The 23,126-nt window shown below is 36.5% G+C and overlaps 1 protein-coding gene across 26 annotated transcripts in view; it reads right to left on the minus strand.

The window, feature by feature from the left end:
- APBA2 (amyloid beta precursor protein binding family A member 2) overlaps positions 1–23,126 on the minus strand; it is a 109,177-nt gene that overhangs the window by 69,802 nt on the left and 16,249 nt on the right. Inside the window, exons 1-2 of one of the 26 annotated variants that reach the window (XM_074600445.1) lie at positions 14,903–15,015; positions 6,791–6,943 (exon numbers count right to left, since the gene is read on the minus strand). The exons of 19 other annotated variants lie outside the window; for them this stretch is intronic. The gene's annotated coding sequence lies outside the window, so the exon portion shown is untranslated. Of the gene's footprint in view, positions 1–6,790; positions 6,944–14,902; positions 15,017–20,948; positions 21,236–23,126 lie in introns of those variants that run through there. 6 more of the 26 variants (XR_012588989.1, XM_074600433.1, XM_074600446.1 and 3 more) reach the window with 6 other exon arrangements.

The following is a 23,126-nucleotide window of genomic DNA, read 5'->3' on the forward strand; positions in this document are numbered from 1 at the left end:
CTTTATGTACTGGAACCAATTCAAGGGTCTAGATCTTAATCCATCACCGACTTTATTCCTCCACTGCAAGTTAGAGGCCCCAGTCTGAACACTTTTGTTTAGCAAAGTGTTTAAGAGTACTTCACGCAAATTGATTTTCCATTGTATTGTATCTGTCTTTAAATTTTCCCTGAAATTTTATATTAATACAGAATACATTCAATACAGGATTAGAGATATGAGCGAAAATATCTGGTAGATATTTTTGTTAATTAACAGAAAATAAATCTTATTTAAGAAGCTATGAAATCATTCAAAAATTTTGTTCACCCTATGACCAAAAAAGAAAAAATCAATTCTTAAAAGCATAATTTTCGTAAAACATCAAGCACCTGAGTAATTGTGCTTAGTTTTAATTATAACAACTGTATGAAAAATTAGAAAAATGTATATAAAATATACATTTTATTTGGGATTTATATGGCATACAAATATATGCCTCCAAGAAGGCTTTCATTCTCCCCTTTATTTTTCTTTAAAAATACATTTTACATTAGATACTCTCCCACTGAAACAGTTATTGAAAAATGCTTTTTACCAAGAAGTTCAATTTCAGATGTGAGCAGCTTGCTCTGAATTGCGTAGGCAGTATGAGAACACTGCAGAAGTGTCAGTGTAGAAGTAACATATAAGTGCATGAATAATGTCTTCTTACTGATTTAACTGTGAAATATGTTCTTCTGGCATTCATAATTAGGGGCAGAGCAGATGGTGAAAGCTTAATATGTCCATTAAAATAAATTATGCTGCCAGTGTTTCTTTAGTCCATAAAACTTTGATTGGGTTGGCTATTTCAGGTTGGCATTTTTTGTTCTTCTTGGGGTAGCTGCTGTGCATATACTGGAGAGTATTTTGTATTGCAGCTGCAGCAGGGAAAAAAAAAAAAAGAAAGGGATGGGAAATTCTGTCCAAGACTAACAACACTTCTAAACGGGAGAACTCTGATTTAATTTTCTCCTCCCTCCGTAACAATCTTTTTCTTCACTAAAAGAAGGCCTAGTTGTATTCTTCTTGGTCTTTCAGTGTGTCAAAGCCTGAGAAACAATGCATGTTTCTTTCTTTCCTCCTTTAAATGATCAGCAAAAACAAAGGTCTGTTATATGTATTGCCGAATTGCATCTCTGAAGTACAGCATGCAAATTTTGTGATTCACACATGTGTTAACTGTTTGTAGGAAGAACTACTGCTATTGTTGGCCATAGTTTTTTGTCATGGAACAGAAGACAAGAAAGGCATTTTATTTTTAGTGTGCTCCCACAAGCAGTTAAGAGTCATAGCACAGCTTGTCAGCTGGCTTAATAGCAGAAGAGTAGCAGAGAGTACCATACCATCTCCTGTTGAGCACTGAGGTATAGGATTCACCTCAGGACACATTCATAGAAGTATTTCCCTTGTGAAGACAGGCATGGTATTACCTGCATGTCCCTTCAGATAATCATTACCAACAGAATACGTAACACTCATAGTTATCTGTGAGCAAACTTCATGGCTTGTTTTAGGCAGAAAAGGAATTGCTGCAATTCAAGATCAATGGGTAAACACTGTAATAAAGCCAGAGCAGAGATGATGAAGCAGCACAAAAGCATTGGGCTGGTATACGTTGGTTGGAACGTAGTTAAATCATTGGCTGGTCATGGGATTCAAAATGTCCCACTTCCATCAATACTGTTCCAGTGGAAACAATGATGGTGTAGGGAGACTTGATGCTCAGGCAAGTTTGTGAAAGATCATTTATCAAGACTGGGAGTTGGGGCTGCATTCAGAGTCCCCAGGAGGCTACCCTTTGCTGCTCTTCTCCGCCCCACCATGGACCTCTCTTATCAGAAGTACTTACTACCTATATTAAGCTAATAGGTGTAACTGAATTCTATTGTTGAAAATGTAATAAACTCCCTTCCTGCTGTCCGTCAAAGATTTCAGATGCCTTCAGCTACCCACAAAAACTATACTACAACTCTTAATTCCAGGGCGAAAACTAAAGCAAACCTAAAATTAAAAACCGAATTTAAAAGCTAAGAGAATTTTTTGTTTCATTATGCAGTTTTCTTAAAACACGCTGTATTGGAGAAAAAAATTAGCTTGATTTCAATCAAGTGTTGTCTAGGCGAGTATTTGCAAGATCTGAAAATTACATTTGCTTATTTGTTAAAGAACAACAATGGATTAAATAAAATAAATATATGTTGTATTATTTAGAGTATTTTAATATGTAATATACTGAAATAAAATAATAGAAAGATCAGATTATGAGGTTGCAACGAACTCCTCTCTATATCCAGAGACAACTTATCAGAATTCAGAGCACTTTTAGGATCAGCAATAAATTATTCTGCAAAGAAATCAGTAGGGACTGAAAATGGCTTTGAAACCTGAGGCAGCTGGGAGCCTGGTTGAAGGCAGCTGGAAAGCTGGCTTAACCACCAAGCTCAGTGTTCCCCTGAGCAGTGGGGTTTAGGGACAGTGAAGTTGCAGTGTCTCCTGTTCTGTTGCACCTGAACTAAATGGGGAAAGGAGAGGTGGCTAGAGGAAAGAGATATTGCTGCTGTGTTTCATTTATTCTTGATTTCCAGAAGAACCTTTCAGGGAAGAAATACAGAAAGTCACAGATTGCGACAAACTTTTTAAAATAGAGTAAAAGTCACAAATATCGGCGTAGCTTCACCGCAGGATCTTCATTAACACTGTTCTTGGGGGTGACTCCCATGTCACCAAAAAGAAATCCACAGTTTTAGTTTGTTTTGTTTTGTGTAATATAAACAGCAGGCATGTCTGAAATTTAAAGAAGATGGGATACACTTCAAATGGATAAATGAAGTTAGATGTGTCAACTGACATTGCTACTTTTGAAAACCTTCCTTCAGTCTTTGCCATCTGTACCCTTTTTCCACTGCCTGGACACCTGCTGCTCCTCATCTCCTTGCATGCCTGTGTTGTGCCTGATAAAGGATCCTGCTGGGTCAAGTGCAGATTAGTTCACTGCTTGCATTACTAGTTGTCATCACTGGTAACTACTTTCTAAAATAACCTTTCCCACGAAAACCAACTAGGGAAAATACTTCTGAACACATAACTTTAATATCTGACTTTAAATATAAGATTTATTAAAAAAATAGAGTATAACTTACTAAATTATATTGCATATTCAAAACAGAAATAGCATAGCTAGATATATATAGAAAAAGAGTAAAACTCTCCTGCAAACAAAAAAAAAACCAAAAAAATCAAGTGTTTTTACATTTCAACAGACACTGTGTCAACAGGAGTGTAGGAAACAAGAACTGAGGTTGGAATAAAGTCCTCAAAAGCAGCTATTTGACTGCAATGAGCAACAACCCTCTTCTGTACTAGAATCTTCGTCCAAGAGGAGATAGTTCCATCCCTGCAGAATGAACTCTAAGAGATTTCACTGTTATCAGGAAAACAATAACTAATTAGAGACTGTAACATCTTTCAAAACTCACTCCAATTCTCGTAGTCAAGAGTAATTAAAATTTCCATTCAAAACCATTTCTTCAGTAAGGGGACAATCGGTAGACAGCATGACTTTTAGAAGGAGCTTGCAAATTCAAATGTGAGACGAATCAACAGTAATGGGAAATGGCAAATGGGAAAACAAGAGCACAGTAAACATAAGAGTTGAAGAAGAGGGGATGTAGTCCATTCGCACTGCACAGCCACTGACTATGAGGGTCTGTGCATTGTCTGGAGTTATTTCAAAGAGTGTAAGAATATTTTAGTGATTAAGGGCTCTACCTCAGACACCAAATTGAAAGGGGCTCAGTTTCCATCTTCACCCTAGACTTCCTTTACACTCTTGAGTAAGTCTTGGCTCCTATCCATTAATAACCTTCAGATATACAAAGGTAGAGCTTCAGTTTTCAAAAAAAAGAGCAAGTACTTTTATATAGATGTATGTGAAATAGCACAGGAAGCTGGATCTTGGTAAAGTTTTTACTATCTATTTTATAGGCCCATTAATTTTTATACCACTGCTAACTGGAAAACTGTAGCAGAGAAACTAAGACAGAAGTACCACAAATTGAACTTTTTACAGAGGCAGAAGGAAAGTTGAGCAGTAGGAAGCCAGAATTGTGTTTGTACTACACATTATCCTAGAGTTATATAGACTTCACTTTCAGAGTAGCCATGTAGGATTGATCACAGATGAAGATACTTATTCAAATTATCACTTCATAAAAGTTTCTGCACAATTAAATTTGAATTCTAATCTTACACTGAATACAGGAAGAATCTCATAGCAGAAGATCAAAGCATTCCTGCTGCTTTAGCTTTGGTTTTAGGCTACATTATTACACTATGCAAACAAGTTTTTGTCACTTACAACGTTTCACTGGAAAGACAGTGTAATTCACATCAGTTTGGTATCCCCAAGCAGCCATTGCAGGTGGGAAACTATTACTTAACTATGGAAAAACATGAGTTCACAAATCAAGCCAATTAGTACAGGGAAATTTTAATCTCAGTGTATTTCATAAAGCAGCATTTATTAAGCAGAATACCCCTCCCCTTCTCCATCAACTTATTAACAAAAGGATATCTTTAGTTACTTCCATTACATGGTCATTATATTTTAGATCAAAGCAAGAGGACATGGGCTTTAGGAGATGCATTGCAGGCAGGCAGAAAACAAGACAAGAGCGCGTTCTCAGGTATCTCTTTGCATCTCTGCCTACATAGGACATGAATCATTCAGAATAGTTACAGGTATGTATGATATGGTTTTTCCATATCTGTTGATTTCAGTAAAAGTTAAATGTTAATAATAAACCCATTAAGGTGAAACATTCAGTTCTCTCAAAAAAAACCCCCACAAACCACAAACAAACAAAAAAACCCCAACAAAACCAAACCACTGAAATTTTGAAGTCAGTACAAGTAATAAATGAAAAACAAGCAGATACTTTGAAGCAAGTTCAATTTTTGCTCCTATGTCCCAAGAAATAGTCAGTACACATCTCCTTAATCTACTATTGATTTGTCTGGTGAAGGGAAATCAGTTTCAGAAAACATGACACCTTCTGAACTGCAGGCCTCTAAGAATCCTACAATATCTGAAAAGCGGCATATTGATGTATTTCAGAAATGTAATCTTCTTATAATTTTCTATTATGTTAACTTGGGTATTTTAAAAAAATCAGTGAAAAAGAATGAATGCCACCCTTGCAATATCTGAAGATTTGTAAGAAAGCTGCTAAACTTCAAAGACTTCTTTTAGAGGGCTTGCAGTTATGTGCAGGTACGTGGCATGGGATGTCCTCAAAATGTAGCACTCGATAAATGAGAGAAAAAGGAAAATGAGAAAGGGAGTAGAAACTGGCAAAGCAGAAAGAAAATGCTTAAAAAGGAACAGCAGCTAAACAAAGAGCAGTGACAGATACTGCTGAGAAAACCCACCCATGCAGCTGAGGCAAGAATGTCACCATTAAAGAATATGCTGTTGAAACTAATGATAGGAGGCCTAGAAGATTAATTTTAGCATGTCAGGTGATCTGAGACTATACCAAAGTATTCTTTTGCTCTCATCTTTAGGCTTATGCTAGCAAAACTCACAAATTCAACCCCCAGACTAAAGATCACTATAAATTGTCCTAAATAATCATTTACGTACTGTAGTATCTTTAGAAAATCTGCCTGTTAGCTGTTCATCAGACCAAAGTCATGACGCACTGTGCATTTCCAAGATGAAAAATAAACATCCATGCCTTATTTCTAATCTCACTCTTGGATGTCAGTGCTGTGTTTGGGGCTGGCGGGCCCAAGCTGTTAAAATTCTAACTACAAATGTACAGAATCAGTGAGTGTTCTGGTATACAGCACTGTTGCGCAAGTCCTGCAGGCATAATTAAAGTGATAGAAAACTGTACTAACATGCCACAGTGCACAGATCAGACTGACTGTGAGAGCAGCGAGGATGCACTGTGCTCTTATCTCTGAATCAGGCCCGAGGGGTCCACCAATAGCACCTGCATTTATGCTTTGTCATCAGAACGTGTTCCCACACGCTTAGGGTGTTCTGCGCAGACTCGTAGTGTCTGTCCAGATATGTTTAACCTGCACGTTGATTCAGCTATGGGCGAGTTATAAATTCCTATGTCTTGTGTTTGCAGATTAATTGGCAGAAAGTTACAGTTTATATAAGCAGAAATGTTAGAAAATCAGGATGAACACAACTTGGATTGACCTCAAACTACTTAGGATTCTGGTAAAGTATTTTTAACCTGGACAGTTGAGGGACAGCAGTATTACTATTTTGTATTGTAAGCTTTTTCAGCACCTCTTATTTATATTATTGTTACGACTAATTGGTTAGCACAATCATAACAGGACTCCCCACCTACTGCTTTCTGTTGCGTATTTTCATTCTCAGCAGGTTACCTTCTGATCTACCCCAGTTTAAGGAATTGTTTTCTCTCCACTAAACAAAATATAAAGGTCTCCTCCACAGGCATGTTCAGCTCAGAGTATTACGATCGCAAGTATGGCTATTGTTCTAGCTGTGTCAAGCAGCCTTAGTGCCTGCTGCTCTGTGTTTGCAAGGAGAAGAAACATTTATTAAATGTTATTTAAAAGTTTCCTAGGACAGAAAACTTTAACAGACTGACAGAGCTGAGAAGAGATCGTACACCTCTCAAGTGCATAGGCCTAAAATGACCAATGGCTATAGAAATTCCTATTTCTAGTTATAATAACGGAAACTGTTTTTTGAACTGCCAGATTCTGCAATCCATACCCAGGAAGAGCTTCCATTTGATTTGATGCTTCAGAAAGCTTTAGGCAAATCTGCAGGAGTGGAAACCAAAAGTATCCCAACGGCTGCCTTCTCCATTCCAAGCTGGTTCTGGTCATACCACTTATTCTGGACTCTCTTTGAGAAGTACCTCCTCTGTGAGAAAAATAAATTGGTCATTACGTTGAGTTACACTAGTTTGTTAATCATCAGAATATGTTAAGGAGGAAAATGTTCTCAATTTACATCTGGAAAAACTGAGTCATTGAGGTCTCTCAGAAGCTGTTGGGAACTTTGGTTTCTAGTGCCTAGTTTGACCCTGCTTTATTTTATTTTATTAAAGCAGATTTTACGTACCCATAGCTTCCTAATTAAATTCAAGGGAACATACTTAGTTGAAAAATAAGTCCAAAACACCTCAAAAGACACTGGTACCCAGCTATTATCCATAGAAAATGGCCAAAGAAACATCTTTACAGACTGTTACTAGTAATTAATATACTCTGCTGCAATCTTTCTTGAGTTTGTTTGAAAGAATGGAAATAAAAACCAACACGAACAGAAAAAGTGTAAAAACAATGGTAAAAAATGAATGTCATTTTCAAACATCCATCCAAAACATCCAAAAATTCCATCAAATTAGTGATTTTTAATCAGTGAAAATCTTGAATTACATACAACCTGCTTGGTAGCTCTTGCCTATTACAAGGTGAGAAACCTACATGAAATTTGAAGTATCCATAAGTAAAAGTATTTCTGTATTAAGAACAGCTCTTCCTATTATATTTTGACAATTCCTACCATAATGTTACTCCCTTTGGGTTACTCCCTTTTGGATCTCGTCTAATACATGCATATTGAAAAACCTGGCGTTTGCCCATTCTTAAGGAAGGTAAGAAAGTCAGACCAAATCAGTTGCAAGAGACTCTGACCAGTAAGAAACAACCAGCTGAGCGTAAGGATGAGTCTGCACGCTGATAGTGAGAACCTCACAGTGCGGGGAGTCACCTGGCTGGACACACCGCTCTTGAACACGACAAGCATACTCTCATGTACAGAAGGATCTAAGGAATCAAAGGGAAGAGCAGCCAGGGGATTCACTACAGGAGAAAATGTGTGCTTTAGGATAAACGGGTGTAAACAAGGGATAGGGTGCAAGAGGTTATCAACACGCTTCTTTTTTCACAGGGCTTGTAGAATTAGTAGCCTTTGATTTTTTCATGGGTCTGTTGTCTTTGTATTTGCCTCAGGGCACCTCTGTTACTATATGCTTATCAAATCCAGTACCTGTAAGATTTTAAAGGCTTTAGTATTATTCTGTGGTCATTCTTCAACAGTGTTTTCTCATTCTTCGACTGTGTTTTCACACCTCAACTGAAATTCATCCAAACAGCTGAGCACAAAATGTACCCAAGAACAGGGAAAAGCAAAGTGCACAGTAATTTCCTTCAAATGTCTCCTCAGCTTTACAGGAACTTTAAAATTACAGAAAACTAGAAACTAGCAATTTGTTATTTGAAATTATAATATATATAGGAAGTGGCCTTAAGCAATTTCTATTGCACTGTCTTTTCCACATGCATAGCTTCATTTTAATTTATGTTGGTAATGTCTATTGAATCATGCTTGGCGTTTTTACAGTAAGATCATCCTCCATAGTATTATTTCCCAAATGAAAGAACTGCATATTCATTCATTGGTTCAGAGGCCTCAAGTCCTCCCAGGAGCGTCACAAAAGGAACACAATGTTCCAAGAGCTGGGTTTTGCTTTCGGATCACTGGTTGAGCTGATGGATATGAAAACTCATGTAGCTCGATAGTAAGCTATTGGCTACAGTTCTAAGGAGTGAATAAATTATTTTAAGCTTAGTAGTAATTTATGTTCACAAAATGAGTAAGGGTATCATCTGTTCAGGTACAGACAATACAAAATTCTTTTAATTTGGTGTTAAATGGCTCACTTTTGACATAGCTGCATCACTGGTGAATACTCCTTATGCTGGAATCATACAGAAGCAGAAATCTACCTGTAAGCAACGCAGATGTCATTACCTTGGAAAAGTAATATATAATTTTAGATTAATATGTGGGGGGAAATTTGAAGTCTTGGGCATGGGGGAGGAGGGGGAATGAGAAAGAAGGAAAAATTTTAGTAAAACCACTTGGGACTTTTAGATAGGTTCAGATCATCTCACCTGTTCTCTGGAAACGTTAAAACTTAGAATAAGTGAGGTATCTCACACCAGCAAACACAGGCACTCTCTGTACTCAACTTATTTCATTTCCATGTTTCTAATAAAAGCCTTGACTGATTTCTGAGGACTGAAGTTCTCATTCATGTCCCTAGAGATCATACAGTCATTCCTCCAAAGTAATTTTAAATAGGTTAAGGCAATAGACATGACATGCATACAGAAGCTAAAAATTTGCAGTAGAATACAATTATTTTTAATTTTTTTTTTATTTTATAGCTTATCTATGCTATTATCTAAGAAGTAATTTGTGCCTTCTTCTAGAGAAAGGGGGATCATTTCCTATGCTCTAGAAACATTTTTACTAATTCTTACTGAAGAACGATACAAGTTAGGTTTAAATTAAATGTTATCGTATTGGACAAAAGAAATTATAAGTATAATAAAAACTGAGAAGAATGGCCTGAAGTACATTTGTTAAAGAGCTATATCATACTTCTTTCTCTTCTCCCTCCGGAGAAGGATGGGAAACCTACACATTCCTGCTCCCTGTGCTGACAGTTTGCTGAGTCAGAGGAAATTAATTGAGTCTACTATGGTTTACTATTCGTATTACAAGTACTAGACATAATAGCTGCAGTGGACAGTCAAACACAGAACAGTATTAGCACTTAGCTGCCTCTCTGCCTCTTCTTTGTTTGCGGTGGGTACATAGTACAGCAAAATAAAACTGTCATAATTAATTTTCAGGATATAGATAAATCTTTTCAAGGGTTTCATAACACCTTATTCTAGATGCAGGAGCCAGCATGGGAATAGCTTACTAAAAAATTTAACAAAAGGGTGATGAGGTCCCGTATTTCTAGTTGGCTGCTGAATAGTAAATAAAAGAGGAGAGGAAGAACTTTAAAGGTTTTCACTTGAAGCAGCAGATTTTTTTATTATTATTATTATTATTATTATTATTATTATTATTATTGTAATGGAAAAAGATGCAGTGCTGACAATAAGTGATGTGGTCACACCAGAGGTCTGAGAAAATGATCTGAGTGGATATAAGAAAAGAGAAATTGCATTCACTGAGGTCAGATAAAACATTACAGAAATCAGATATGACTTAATTAGAACTTGTAAAAGAAGTTTACTTACATGGGTATGATATAGCAAGAACATTCTACATTTGAGAAGGTACATGAAAAGGGATATGCTATTTGCAGGCCTGAATGATAAGTAAGAAAGTTTGTCTACAGTGACTGAGGAAGGAAGTAGCAGGAGCACAGGGTATAGAGACTTCTGTTTTAGGGGTGTGTTGCTGGGATATTTCTGTTTTAGGAATATTGGGAGAACATCTAAAATCTTCAACAGAAGACAATGCCTGGAATAGAGGTGCAAGCATAAATTGTCGGCCTAACGAGGTCAACTGAATTTGTTTTTGAGATTACTGAGACAAAGGGTATGGAGAGAAGTAAGACAGAACAAAGGACAGAGCCATACAGACTTCTACAGGAAAAGAAAGAGGCTCCTTGAGAAGGTATTAAAAAAATATTTAGGGCCGCAGAAATGGACACAGTCATGAAAGACTGACAGGAGAGGGCACAATTTCAAGAAGAAAATAATGCTGGCAGTGTCAAAGACCGTTGAGAACAGAGCAATGGCTCTGATCTTTGACCACCAGAATGAAAAGCCTCAAAACAGAATGCAGCTCTACAGCAGTGTCACATGAAGACTGCAGTCTGGTCTAACAGCTCAAAGACAGGGATAGAGCCTGGGGGGGCGAGGGAGGGAGATTTCTATATCCTAAAATTTTTATATTTATCTTCTTCAGTATTTACAATGTGCTGCTGCAAATACTGTGCTATCATCTAATTTCTTCCACGAAGTTTGTAACAGTATTTTCCCTATGCACAAAAGTATCAAAAAGAATTTAAAAAATCCACTTGATTAAATAAACAGGCATGCATTAATTTTAAGAAGTTAGTGAGATCTGTACTTAACATATTGCATTTGTTGGTACAGCATCCATTTCTCAGGTCACCTTGATGTCTTACAAAGTTGTATTTGGATTTGAAATAAGAAGCAAAATGACCTGTAAAAAGGGTTTTCACTCACTCGGTTAATGACAATGGAACTTCCATGTTACTGATGCTTTATTTTAGGGGCAAAACCCACAAATCGATTCAAACTTTTAATAGTAAAACCATGCATGAGCTCACATACATCTCTCTCTTTCTACTGTATCAAAACCTCGTGTATTCATTCTAATATACGCATATTTAAATCTTAATATTAGGTAAAAGCTTATGATAAAATATGGCAATTAGTATGGTAAAAGCATATATATGTGTATGATGCATACAGGATTATGTTATATACTACCAAGTATCCTCATCCCATCAATCAGAATATAATTATGATACAGAAAATAAACTGATGTGATAAAGTGTTTTGGCAGATGAAATTAGGTACTTTTATTTGAAATGCTACTTTTAGTCTAAGTTTTCCATACATAGTCCCCTTTTGGTTAGTAGTTGACTACTTTATATTAAGAATTATGTCTTAATTTGGAATTTTTCTTTCTTTTGTCTTTTTTAGGATTTAGACCAGACTCTAAAAAGATTATCTCTGCAGAAGGATAGTGGCAACACTGCAGTTCAGGGCAACACAGACGTTTCTGCAGAAGCTGGATAGGATCATGAAGAAACTTCAGCTAGAGTAAGTGACACCATTAATATTCCAAGTGCTTTGTGAATAATCATGCAACTGCTACCATGCATTGTTTAATAAGATCATTGTACAGGGCTACTCCAGTACGACATAACTGGGTTCTCAGAAGCCCAGTTTGGCAAGCCTTTCGTGTGCTGTTGAGGTGCCAGAGGGACAGCCAGACCCCGAGGCACAGGGACACCCATGTGCTTTCAGAGCTTACTGCTGTGCTCCGCTGAGCACGGCTGGGCTTCCAGCCCTGAGTGAGGCTGATCAAAGACAAGTGGCCTGATAAATCTGTTTTAGTGTGTAGATGTTGCCTTGCCTGACTAGAAGAAGTGAGTGAGCAATGACAGGATCCAGTTGTAGCCAGCATTTCAGTATTTACAGATGTGTTTGTATGTGTCTGAGGTGACTTGCCCCAAGAATACGTGGCTGAGATGGAAATTCTCACTAAGGACCAGAAAACTTTTCCAACTTTTGTAGCTCTGTTGAACCCTTCAGCTTGGCAGGGAATAAAAGCTTTTTCCTTTTTTTTCCCCTTACTAGTCTTTAAATGGATAGATCAAAAAATTAGTGAAACTGAACTACAAAGGTGTTATATAGGACATCTACATGTAGATCAAAATATTGTTACTTCTCTCTCTCATCACACGCTACAGGCAACTTGAGAAGTTAATTCTGAACTTTCTATAATGAAAATAGCTGAAATTATTCCAACAGGAAGCAACAAAAGGAAAGTTCTCTGTATTTCAGTGTGTCTGTTTTTTCTATCTGCAAATTTTGTAGTCCTAGTCTCTCCCTTATGGTCTTCTACAAGTGCTGTTGCAGTCATGCAAACAAGAGTTTCTAAACACGAGAAATGAGAAATTTAAATCTTCTAAAAATTTTAGAGGAAGTGGTTTGTTTTTAGACTTGAAACAATTTCTAGTGCTGCTTCTAAAACTGAAATTCATTTAAAGTTAATATTCTATTTAATTATTTTGTTTTAAGATATGCAATTTTTATAATACACTCAGTAAATTATCTGTTCAGTTATTAAAAGTCTGTGAAAGAAAGTTACAGCTAATATGGCACGTTTCCTAGAAGCTGTACCCAAGATATTAATACTTCCTACTGAAGTAATTTAAATAGGCCTCTGAGGTCAATCACATCTAATTGATCTTGCTGTAATAACTTGATTCCGTAACATTCTAAACACATTCTCTCTGCTTATTAAGATGCATTTCTTGTGCAATAGGATTATACAATCTGCCATTTATACTTCACCGTACATTATTATATTACTACATTATTTTATTATAATGTCCTTGAGATCTACAGTTAGAGATCAGTTAATTTTCCCAAGTCCTTTACACAGTAGGGCTTAAAAGTACTGCAAAACTTGGCTGCGGTAAGATTCAACCCTTGGGATCAATGCCAAAGGTGGCAGCGAGCTGATGTACCACTGCACCATACTGCAGCAATTTTCTGAGCCTAACCCACAGAACCATGTATGCGCTTGGAATGAGTAAGTAGCATTCCAACACAAGCATCTACAGAAATGCTGCCAGGTTTCCTAGCAAGTCTGACCTGATGAACAACCCCACAGATTTCAGTCAAATAAAGCTTTAGAAAGTATGTATTTTGAAGGTCAACTTCCTTTTTGGAATAAGAAGGGCTTGTGCTATACTCTGCTGTGTTGGCAGAAAAGAACTACTCATCCTCATTGTAAGGCATGAGGTAAAGGAACCACCAAAACAGAGGACTAACGCTCCTACAACCAGGAGGCTAACAGAGTGCAAACAGAGGCTGCTATGCCAAGATGTTGCACAAAGGACATATTCTCCAAAAAGACTCAGAAGAACTGTGCATAGTGGATAGTAAGGATAATGTGTATGTGGGATTTTTTCTTAAGGGAACATAAAATACATCTTTTTTCAGAGCTTTCTACAGCAGTCTTGTGTAACCTAGAACTCACAGAACAAATAGATAACTCAAGCTGATTATGAGTAATAAATTATGGGTTTATTATTGTGAGTAATTTGGGGAGCAGAGGGCTTCAGGGAAAGATAACTTGTTGCTTAGTTATTCTATAGAAAGCGCAGACATTTCATTTCTAATCAGTTACTCCATTGGAGTTGAGAGACGGATCAGAAAAAAAAAAAGTATACTTTTAAGACTATGAATTACAGGAGTCCTGAGTTAGTCCCTGGAATATTCTCATACCCCTCCGAAATCTGTTTTCCTATTTTGATTAATCTTAAAGTATTTAAATATTTTCATGAGATCTTGCCTGTTTTAGGGCAGTATGTGGAGTTCAAGAGAACCAAATAAAACTTCTCCTGAAGGAATTATGCTTTGTACTACATAAATCATGTTGATCGTGTAAGGAGCTAAATGACTTAAGTACTATCATATTATCTTCAAGGGAAGTATTTAATAACATCTCCAATAAAGAGATCTGTACTCTTCCTTAAAAAATAAACAGGCTTTGCTCTACTTGTATTTGGGCGGGAGGAAATGCACATAAAGCAATGTGAAGACAGCCCTTATCCCTCTGCCCATTTACAGAATTGTAAATGATACTTCCTCTACAGTCCAAAGCTAGATTATAAATTGCACATAAATTATTCTTCCTTACAATGCTTTGTATTTTTGGCAGTGGCTAAAGCCTCCTTTAATATAATTCTGTATGAATGACAAAAATCACATGCTAGTAAATTACTTGTCCATGTACATATAAAATAAAATCTGAATGAATTCTTTGATAGGTTTATGTAAAAATATACATTTGACGGTGTCAATTTATTAATTTTTACTTGACACATGAGATATGTTTTATGTCAGCTTAAATGAAGATTTTTTTCTTGTAATTATCACCTTAAAACTTTGTATAGTTCCTGTATGTAAAACCAGACAGACTTCATTCAGTTACTCATATTTGGGACATGAAGAGACTTCTTCCTGCTTGTGCCAGCAATTTAACATCAACTTGTTTCTTTGATTTCTGAAGAAACTGTTTGGAGAAACTCAGAATACCAGACTGGCTTAATTTATATGCTAATATAAGATGATTTCATTGAAGTACTGCACTCCCAGTCCCAGATGTTAAATAAAATAGAACATAAAAATTTGGTTGCGCAAAATTGAAGTATTCTCTTTCCCCACCACCACCCCACCCCCCAAAAAAGAAAAGAATAAAATGTTTTAGATAAGTGAAAATGAAGATAATAGTTACCCATTTTGCAACAGTGCTGGTGTGATAAATTAACCAATATCTGTACAGTGCTGTGAAGATGAAGAACCCCCAGTCTTATCATCACCATGTGCTTTCATACATTTCGTTACCTGCTGCACGGAGAACAAAACAGACGGTACAGTATCGAAGTGCTTAGGACTTCAGCAAATAAAACATTTAAAATCTGAAATGCAAAGTAAGACCCCTACAAAAAAAGCTACAGATATATGACACAATTCCTGTAAATAGTTTATCCTTACTCCACTGCTGGCGTATTTACTCCTGGGTGATGAGGACTAACTTTCTCCACGGTATTAGTGAAATTACTGGACTTAATTTGAATTTACAGTGAATGAGTATATGGCTCATTGACTAAGTTCCTAGTTGTAGTTTCTTTTTCATTTCACTGCAGGTTTTTTGAGATGCATTTCAGCAGGGACTCAGTCACAAAAATATGTATTGCCAAACAAGGCGCACATACGAACAAAGAAAACAAAAATGAACTTAGAATATTCTGAAACTGACTGTGTCTATTAGATTACATGCTGGTAATGATAACCTGTATTTTACCTATTGTTAGGAAAAGCAATTTATGATTTGACTTACATCCATTCTAGGTACTAAATTAATGTAAATTTTAACTGTACACAAATCCTGATCAATCTCTTAATTTCTCCGATTACTGCACTTGGATATTTGCTACACTGCTGGAGAACACATCTAGTAGAAAACGGCACTTCCTCATTAAACTGTTATTTCCCAATATACGAATAATTTAGACGATATCTGGAGTCTGTCTAGAATGTCCTGCTTTTATAATAGCATAACTATTACATTCTCTTAACTAGGAAGATTCTTAAAATTACCAACAGCATTTGAGGGAGTATGTATTCTGCCATAATGTCTTTTCTTGAACATTTCTAATTTTATAATCACAAAACTTTAATTTCAAAGTGACATAGTTGGAATATTAAGTACACTTCAAACTCTTTAGGGGTCACATTTAGATAGCTAGAGACACTTACTATAGTTTACAACCTGCTTTATTCTCACTTTCTAAATGCCTTAGTATTTTTCTTACAAAATCATGGACTCCACTTCCCAGTAGTTAGCACAGCAGTCTGGCACAGAAAGCCTTGTCTGTACCTGAGACCTCATGCTTCATTTTTCCTAGGGCAATTTGTACAATCTATCCCATTATCATCAGTTTTATAACAGTTAGAGTTGCTGAAAATCATACACACACAAAATAATACATAAAAGAATATTTAAAGACAACATATAATTGAACTTAAATTACATTTTAAGATAAATTAATTAGTCTGCTTATTATTTTCCAGAAATCAATTATTTCATAAATGATGCTGGGAGTACTGATTTGAAGTTTAGTTCAAGGGACAAGGATGGATGTGAAGTAACACAGAGGGACCTTAGAAATAAACTGAAATAAGAAATAAACCATAATAAGAAATAAACCCTCCTATACATCATGCAAGTGTCAGTAAGCAAATGATGCCTATGTACATTATGTGGAAGAACAGATACTAAACTCAAATAAATGTAAAATCTCAAATAAATGTAACGCTCTTCTATCAGTTCTAAGTAGCTCTGAATACATCATCAGTTGTTTTGTAGCCTATTAGGATTATGATGAGATGTCTCTCAAAATCCCGTCCAAAATGTTGCTATTTGCCTCTAATCCATATTACTGTAGGCACTGCAGATTTTAAACAGCTAGGGAAAGATAATTCAGTTTCATCAGTTCAACTTCAAACCATATTTACAAGAGCTTATTTATTTTTTTTATTTTCATTTTCCTATTCTGCTCCAACTGCAGCCCAAAAACATCACCATAAAGTGTGAAGCAGCAGCCTGGGGAACAAACATTTAAAATGTCTGCACAAAAGAACTAGAGCACCTTATTAAAAATAAATGGTAGTGCTTCGGTAATGAAAAAGTCCAATCCTGCAAAACCTTAATTGTATGAATAGCATCACCTTTACTATACAAGCAGTAAAACTGAATGCTCTAAAACTGCTCAAGGGGCTGAGGATTAGCTACCTAACTAGGGCCTAAACTATCAAACCCAGTGTTTTCTGTTCTTGAATTGTTAGTTGCCATCCTGCGAAAGATTTTCTTTGCATCCAAAACCACAATTATGACAAGTAGTTGGAAGAAAATAAAACAGCTGCTGCTCTGCATAGAAAATCACTGCATGCCACTAGTTACAGAGAATAAAAGAAACACTGGCAAAAATCCACTCCAAACTACTCCTGTTCACACTCTATGCAGCATAAAAATAAGTGTTGATGTCTTATCACTGTTGTGCAGGTCTGCAAATCTGCATCAGATTTGATTACACTGCGTGACAAATGAGAATGCTCTTTCCGATTCTCAGCCATCTTTATAGACTACAACTACGCTCTTGCGAGACTGCAGCCCCTAGGCAACATATCTTGTTTGTTCAGGACAAGCCTGATCTAACTGAGATTTTTTTTTTTCTGTACTTTTTCATCTTTCACTTAAGTGAATTTAACCCTTTCCCTCAAAATTCTTTACCACTGAAGTCCTGACACAACACAGAGGAATTAGCTGAATAACCCAGTAAAGACACTTTTTAGCATGACTGCTATTTTTTACATCTGTATGGAGCACTGAGGTCTGGGTGTTGGTAAGGAAGCAGGCTTAGAGCAACTGATTGAAGAGAGACATAAATGGAGCATATGTACAAAGCAGCATATCAGGAACAAGCAAAACAGATAGCTATGTATCTTTAAATCATGTTTGCAACAGATCAGTTAAGGAATGAATGTTTTTCGTGGAATTAGGAAGCAAGGATGACTAACCAAAAAACTACAGGACACAAGAAGATAAATACACTATCAAAAACCAGCAGTACCAAGTACCAATGTGTAAACCAAGTGAAAAAAGATATATTCCAAAACAGAAGCAGACCCTGCAGGCACCTAACTCCTATCTTGCTATAAGATCAAAGTGTACATTGGGGAAATCCATAATTAGCAGTATCTTCTAAATGAAAATACAGCAAACGAAAGCTAGTCAGAAGAGTGGGAAGCAAAAGATGGTAGCTCTTGTCCACTTTCAAACACTAAGGATAATCAAAATGTTCCCATTCCAAGGATATACGAGCTATTTATTTAAGGTAAAGGGAGATGCAAAATCATGTGGGAGATTCCACAGCCCTCCTCTTGTCTCTCTGAAAAGAATTAAAGGACTCTTTCCATTTAAATGTAAAGGTGTTTCTTTAATTAAATGCTGTAGCATTAGCTGGTCTGAATCCACTGATCAACCCAGTAACTGGTGGAACAATGACAAAAGAGAAGTCCAATTTGCACAGTGCTTTGTAAATCAACACTCACTATGGCATTTTATCCCTTCTCAGATTACTTGGGCAGGCCGAGAGCCTCTTCCTTTCTCAAGCACTGCTCTCCTGGATAGGGTTTCTGTTTAGTACTCCTAAATCACCGAATTCCTAAATCATTTCATATATTGCTTTTTATCACTATTCTTGATAGCATTTCTCCACGGGTAGAAGACTCTAAAAATAGTCTTGACTAAAGGTGGTGGCAGTGAAACTGTATTACCGGACTCAGTGAAAAGCTGTCAGTTTTTTCTGCCCTGATCTCTATTCAGATCCACCACATCTGACAGACGGAGGTTTTTAGAATTAACTACTGGCCCTGCCCATGCCTCATCCCAAAGCTAACAGCCAACCCTAACCAGCATTGTCCTTAACACAACTGTATGTCTTTGCCACAGACATCAATTAAGGATGACATATTTCACATCAGGCTATATATGGCCCTGTGACATTGCACATGAATTCATTAGCAAGACTGAAAAGCCTAGTATTTTTTGTTTTTAAATTATGAGTGTTTTAAAATAAAACCTGAAAAGAGTTTTAATGCACAGCAGCCATGTTTTCACAAACATAACTGGAGATATACCTGGGGCAGAGATGTTTGAAGCCTGGGTGAAGAGGCTCAAGAGCATCTCTTTTCCTTGCACACACACAAACAGAAGAGATTTGTTTGTGCATTTTTTGCCTATGTATGCTTAAGAGGCCATACTCGTGTGTTTAATCTAGATTTCATTTGATAACTAAATATCAGGTGATCATTGTAATTCACAAATATTTCCTTATGGTATTTTTCTGAAGCTTCTTCCCAGGTGGCAAGACCTAATTATTCTTAGGATGATCATTGGACACAATTGCTCCAGTCAGTCACTGACAGCAATCATGGTATTATTTCAGACGTACTTGCTGGCTGCAGATACTGGGCTCTATTTCCTCTCCTTTCTAGTGGAGAATAAATTATAAGTTTGTTTTGTTTTAAATCAGAGAGTTGGAAACAGCGTAATAAGATATGACAGGTTATAGCAAAAGTCAACTCTTGAGAATTGTTTTATTTCCCCACGCCAAACTTGAAGATGCCATAAACTCAAATCCTCTATGCCAGTCATAAAATTTTAATTAGCTAAACTAAAAATGCTGGTACTATTTACCAGTGTTCTTATTTGCTTCTTAAACTGCTAGATTTAACACTACTAAAATAGACTGCAGATTGCAAAAGGCCGTCACAAGTATATTAATACTCTGCTTCAGCATACACGTGAGCATTCTGTTCAGCTTGATTATAATTAATCAGTAATCTAGTCTCTTGTTTCTCACTGCCAAATGATAAATTAACTACTAGCTACATTCATGGATGGAATATTAATTTATACAATGCCCATGGGGTACTTCTGTATGTAGTACAAGACGCCTTATGAACGGATCTCATTCAAATCTTTAGTAGACCTATGAAACATAACATAGTCAGGATCAGCTGGAACTATATTAAAACTGGAGATACCTGTATCAGCAAGTTTATTAAGCATTGAGATAGGCAAGAATTTAAATTCAGATATCCCATGGAAGAATGAATTCCTCTTTTAAATGCACAAAATCAAGTACCTTCCCATGCAAAGAGTTAGTATTTTCTGGAGGTTTGTGACAAACACTTCGACTTTTTCAAGGTCAAATTATGTTCTCTGAGTATAGCACTGTATGTGTGTTGCGTAACGGGGAAATTTGCCAGTTCTAGAAGGGAAGTTATTTTTTTCCCCCTAGTTGCTCTGCAGTACCTACTGAAGCTTCCCACTACATGTGTGACGAGAGTAGATGGATCCAGATGTTCTGCCTCCAGCCTTTCCTGTTTCATAATTCCTTATATACTGCAGGCTTCATCTTGCAGCATCTTTCAGCTTTCTAGTGCATGAAAATGACCTTTGCACAGGTGCAGAAATGATACGCAACTATTTGCCTCTTCATAGTCTTCTTTCTGGTTTCTCAGCGTTTTTCTAGCCTTTGAATGTCACGTAAGACAGAGAAAGTATTATTTTTTAATACTAGGGGAAGGACGTTCCATGAAATATTAATAACCTTGTGGTACTTCGCAGTACCAAAACATGCTTAAGATGTATTATATTGCAAAATTACAGTATAACAGAATACACATTTCTTATTTAGTAGCACTGAAAACATAATAAAACTTGAAAGGGGAAATTCTGTCCTCTATCAGTTTTTCATAGTCCAAAGAAAAATGAATACAGCATGAGTTCTTCCTAAGACCATAGCGGAGGACTGCAGCCTCTCTATAAAATGCAGGACTGCTCGCAGCATCCCCGCCCAGAATGATCAAATCAAGGCATCTGCTCATTTGACTGCAAACTGCTTGAGTTTTGAGCTTATCAGCAATCCAGAATGGCTCCCATAGCACAAGAAAAACAGTATAGGAAAATGCTTGCCAAGAATAGGGTGAAAACCACTGAGAAAGAAACAGGGTTATTTTCAAATTTCTAACAATATTATTAATTATTATGAAGTTTTCTCTCATGGGAATTTTTAAAATTCCTTCTCATTCCGAAATCAATCACTGCAGCATACCTAAAATAATTTCAAGCTTTAATTATAAAAGAACAGGCAATGTACTTTGAAAGCAGCATAAAGATTTAGCTAACATACATTTCAAGCAAGACTCACATTTTGATTTCACCTTCTGTTCTTGCATTTTAATGTTTTAAGCATCCTGCTTTATGAGAAGGTTATCACTTACTGTGTGGCAAGTCTCAGAGAGCTCCTGTTCTCTCTGGACCTGACAGTTCTGTCTCTGGTACAATCTGATAGGAAATAGCTGAGCCGACGTGAAGCCTAGCAACGAATGGGGGCAGGAGAAAGCAGCTACCAGCACTAACTGCTAGACCTGTGCAACTGAAGAATATGGCTTAGAAAGGAAGTGGCAGAGTCTCATCCGTTGACAGCTTACATCTAGACCACTACAGGGAATGACGTACTTATATATCGAAGCGTATTGTATGGAGCTGCCCCTACAGGAACATGAATAGCTTGTTTGCACAGAGTGTAAGACCTCATAGGCTACTGCAACCCATTTATAGTCACTTATCTTAAGTATCACAAGGCTTTGATGTAAGACTCTGTCACATCTTTGTTTACAACTTTTGCCAAGGCTTGGGGCACAAGTTTGACTACTTCATTCCAGATGCAAGAGTTTTAGAAGGAAGAAGAATTGGATATGTGCTTGTGAGCTTCAGCTATTGCCCTTTTGGAAGGTTAATCACCAAATTTATCAGTAGAGGGCACAAGAAAACAGCATTCCCCGTCAAACATGCATAAAACTAAGGGAGAGCTCCCAAGGCGACTCCTGAAAAAGCCACCGCGTTAACATTATCTATTCTATTTAAATTATTAAAAAAAATAATAAATCAACCTTGTACCTATCATATATAAAGCATATATAATGTTGGTTGAATAAAAACTATTAGTTTGTTTGAGATAAAATTCACAATATTAATAACTGCATGATGTTTCAAATATTCAGCTATCTGAAAACCTGAATGTCTGAAGATGAGGATTTATAAATTGCAAATGAAAGAACTAGACCCTAGTGATATCAGGCAAATAAACAGCATGTTGGTAGATATTAAATCCTAAAGCATAAATAATCTCCTTAAACCTACATCTGTGAAACCTAACAGTGAACTTACAAAAATATCTGTCCCTTATGTGCAATAGAAAATAATTCAAGCAAACAAAGGATGAAAAACTGGGTGGCCAAAATGCTCTTCTCTATTGGGTTGTTGGATACAGAGGACCTTGGTGGAATTGACTTGATTTAGTTATAAAGAAAAATGGCCCACCGTCCTACGACCTGCGATGCACATTCAGCACATTATTTAATGGAGTTGAATGATCCACAGTAACCAGTATGTTGTAAGTGAGGATATCATCTTTTATCCTAAATTAGGGTAGGTGGAGTTTTACATTTAGGATGTTGTAGTTCCTTTGAACTCTGGTTCTCTGCAGCTTAGTTTTTATGTTGTACAGACAGATCTTTCAGTTTCAAAAAAAGCACCCAGCACTTAAACAAATGTTTATCTCTTCCATGACAGCTGTAGATACTCTGTACATTGAAGGACCAGGATCTTATAACTTAGAATCAGGAACAGTTAATTAGTAAGGTAAATATTTAGAGAAAGCCTCGGACCTATTTCCAAATGTTACTGTAGTATCACATTAGGGAAGATGTAAACTCGATCCATACTGAGTTTTCTGAGATGCTAAACTGTCTCTGCTATTGTATTATCAATGCAAAGAATGACATTTGGAAAAAGTCTTCTCATCACTAGGTCAGTCAAAAACACTTGACACAAAATTTGGTACCTAATTCGCCCATTTCATTCGTAATTGCGTGTAACAACTTGCATTTATTTTTATGTGATTTATCCATATTTGTGCACTTACATCTTTCTCCCAAATCAATCTCCATCTTTCTGTTTTAAAGGAAGCAGTTTCCTGTTATTTGCTTCATATTTATACCAGAATCCACAGATGTATTATGTTAGGGGTCTTTTTTTCCAGTTATCTAGTTGAAGAGCAAGAATACATTTATGTATGTATTTATGTTCACATAGATCCAGGTATGTAGCTACATATATATGCAAAGCAGTTAACCCTCTTCTTGGTTACTCAGATATTTCACCAATAACTGCCTACAATTTACAGACAAAAGATGGCAAAGTGCCAATTATGTAAAAGCTTTGAGTAGCTAAACAAATGCAGATTTCTACCCATGAAATTACAACACCAAAGACAGCGATCTTTTATTTTAGAGGATGGAGCTATGTTTTACTTTTTTTTTTT

Source organism: Larus michahellis, chromosome 9 (assembly GCF_964199755.1).
Source record: "Larus michahellis chromosome 9, bLarMic1.1, whole genome shotgun sequence".
Taxonomy (NCBI): Eukaryota; Metazoa; Chordata; class Aves; order Charadriiformes; family Laridae; genus Larus; species Larus michahellis.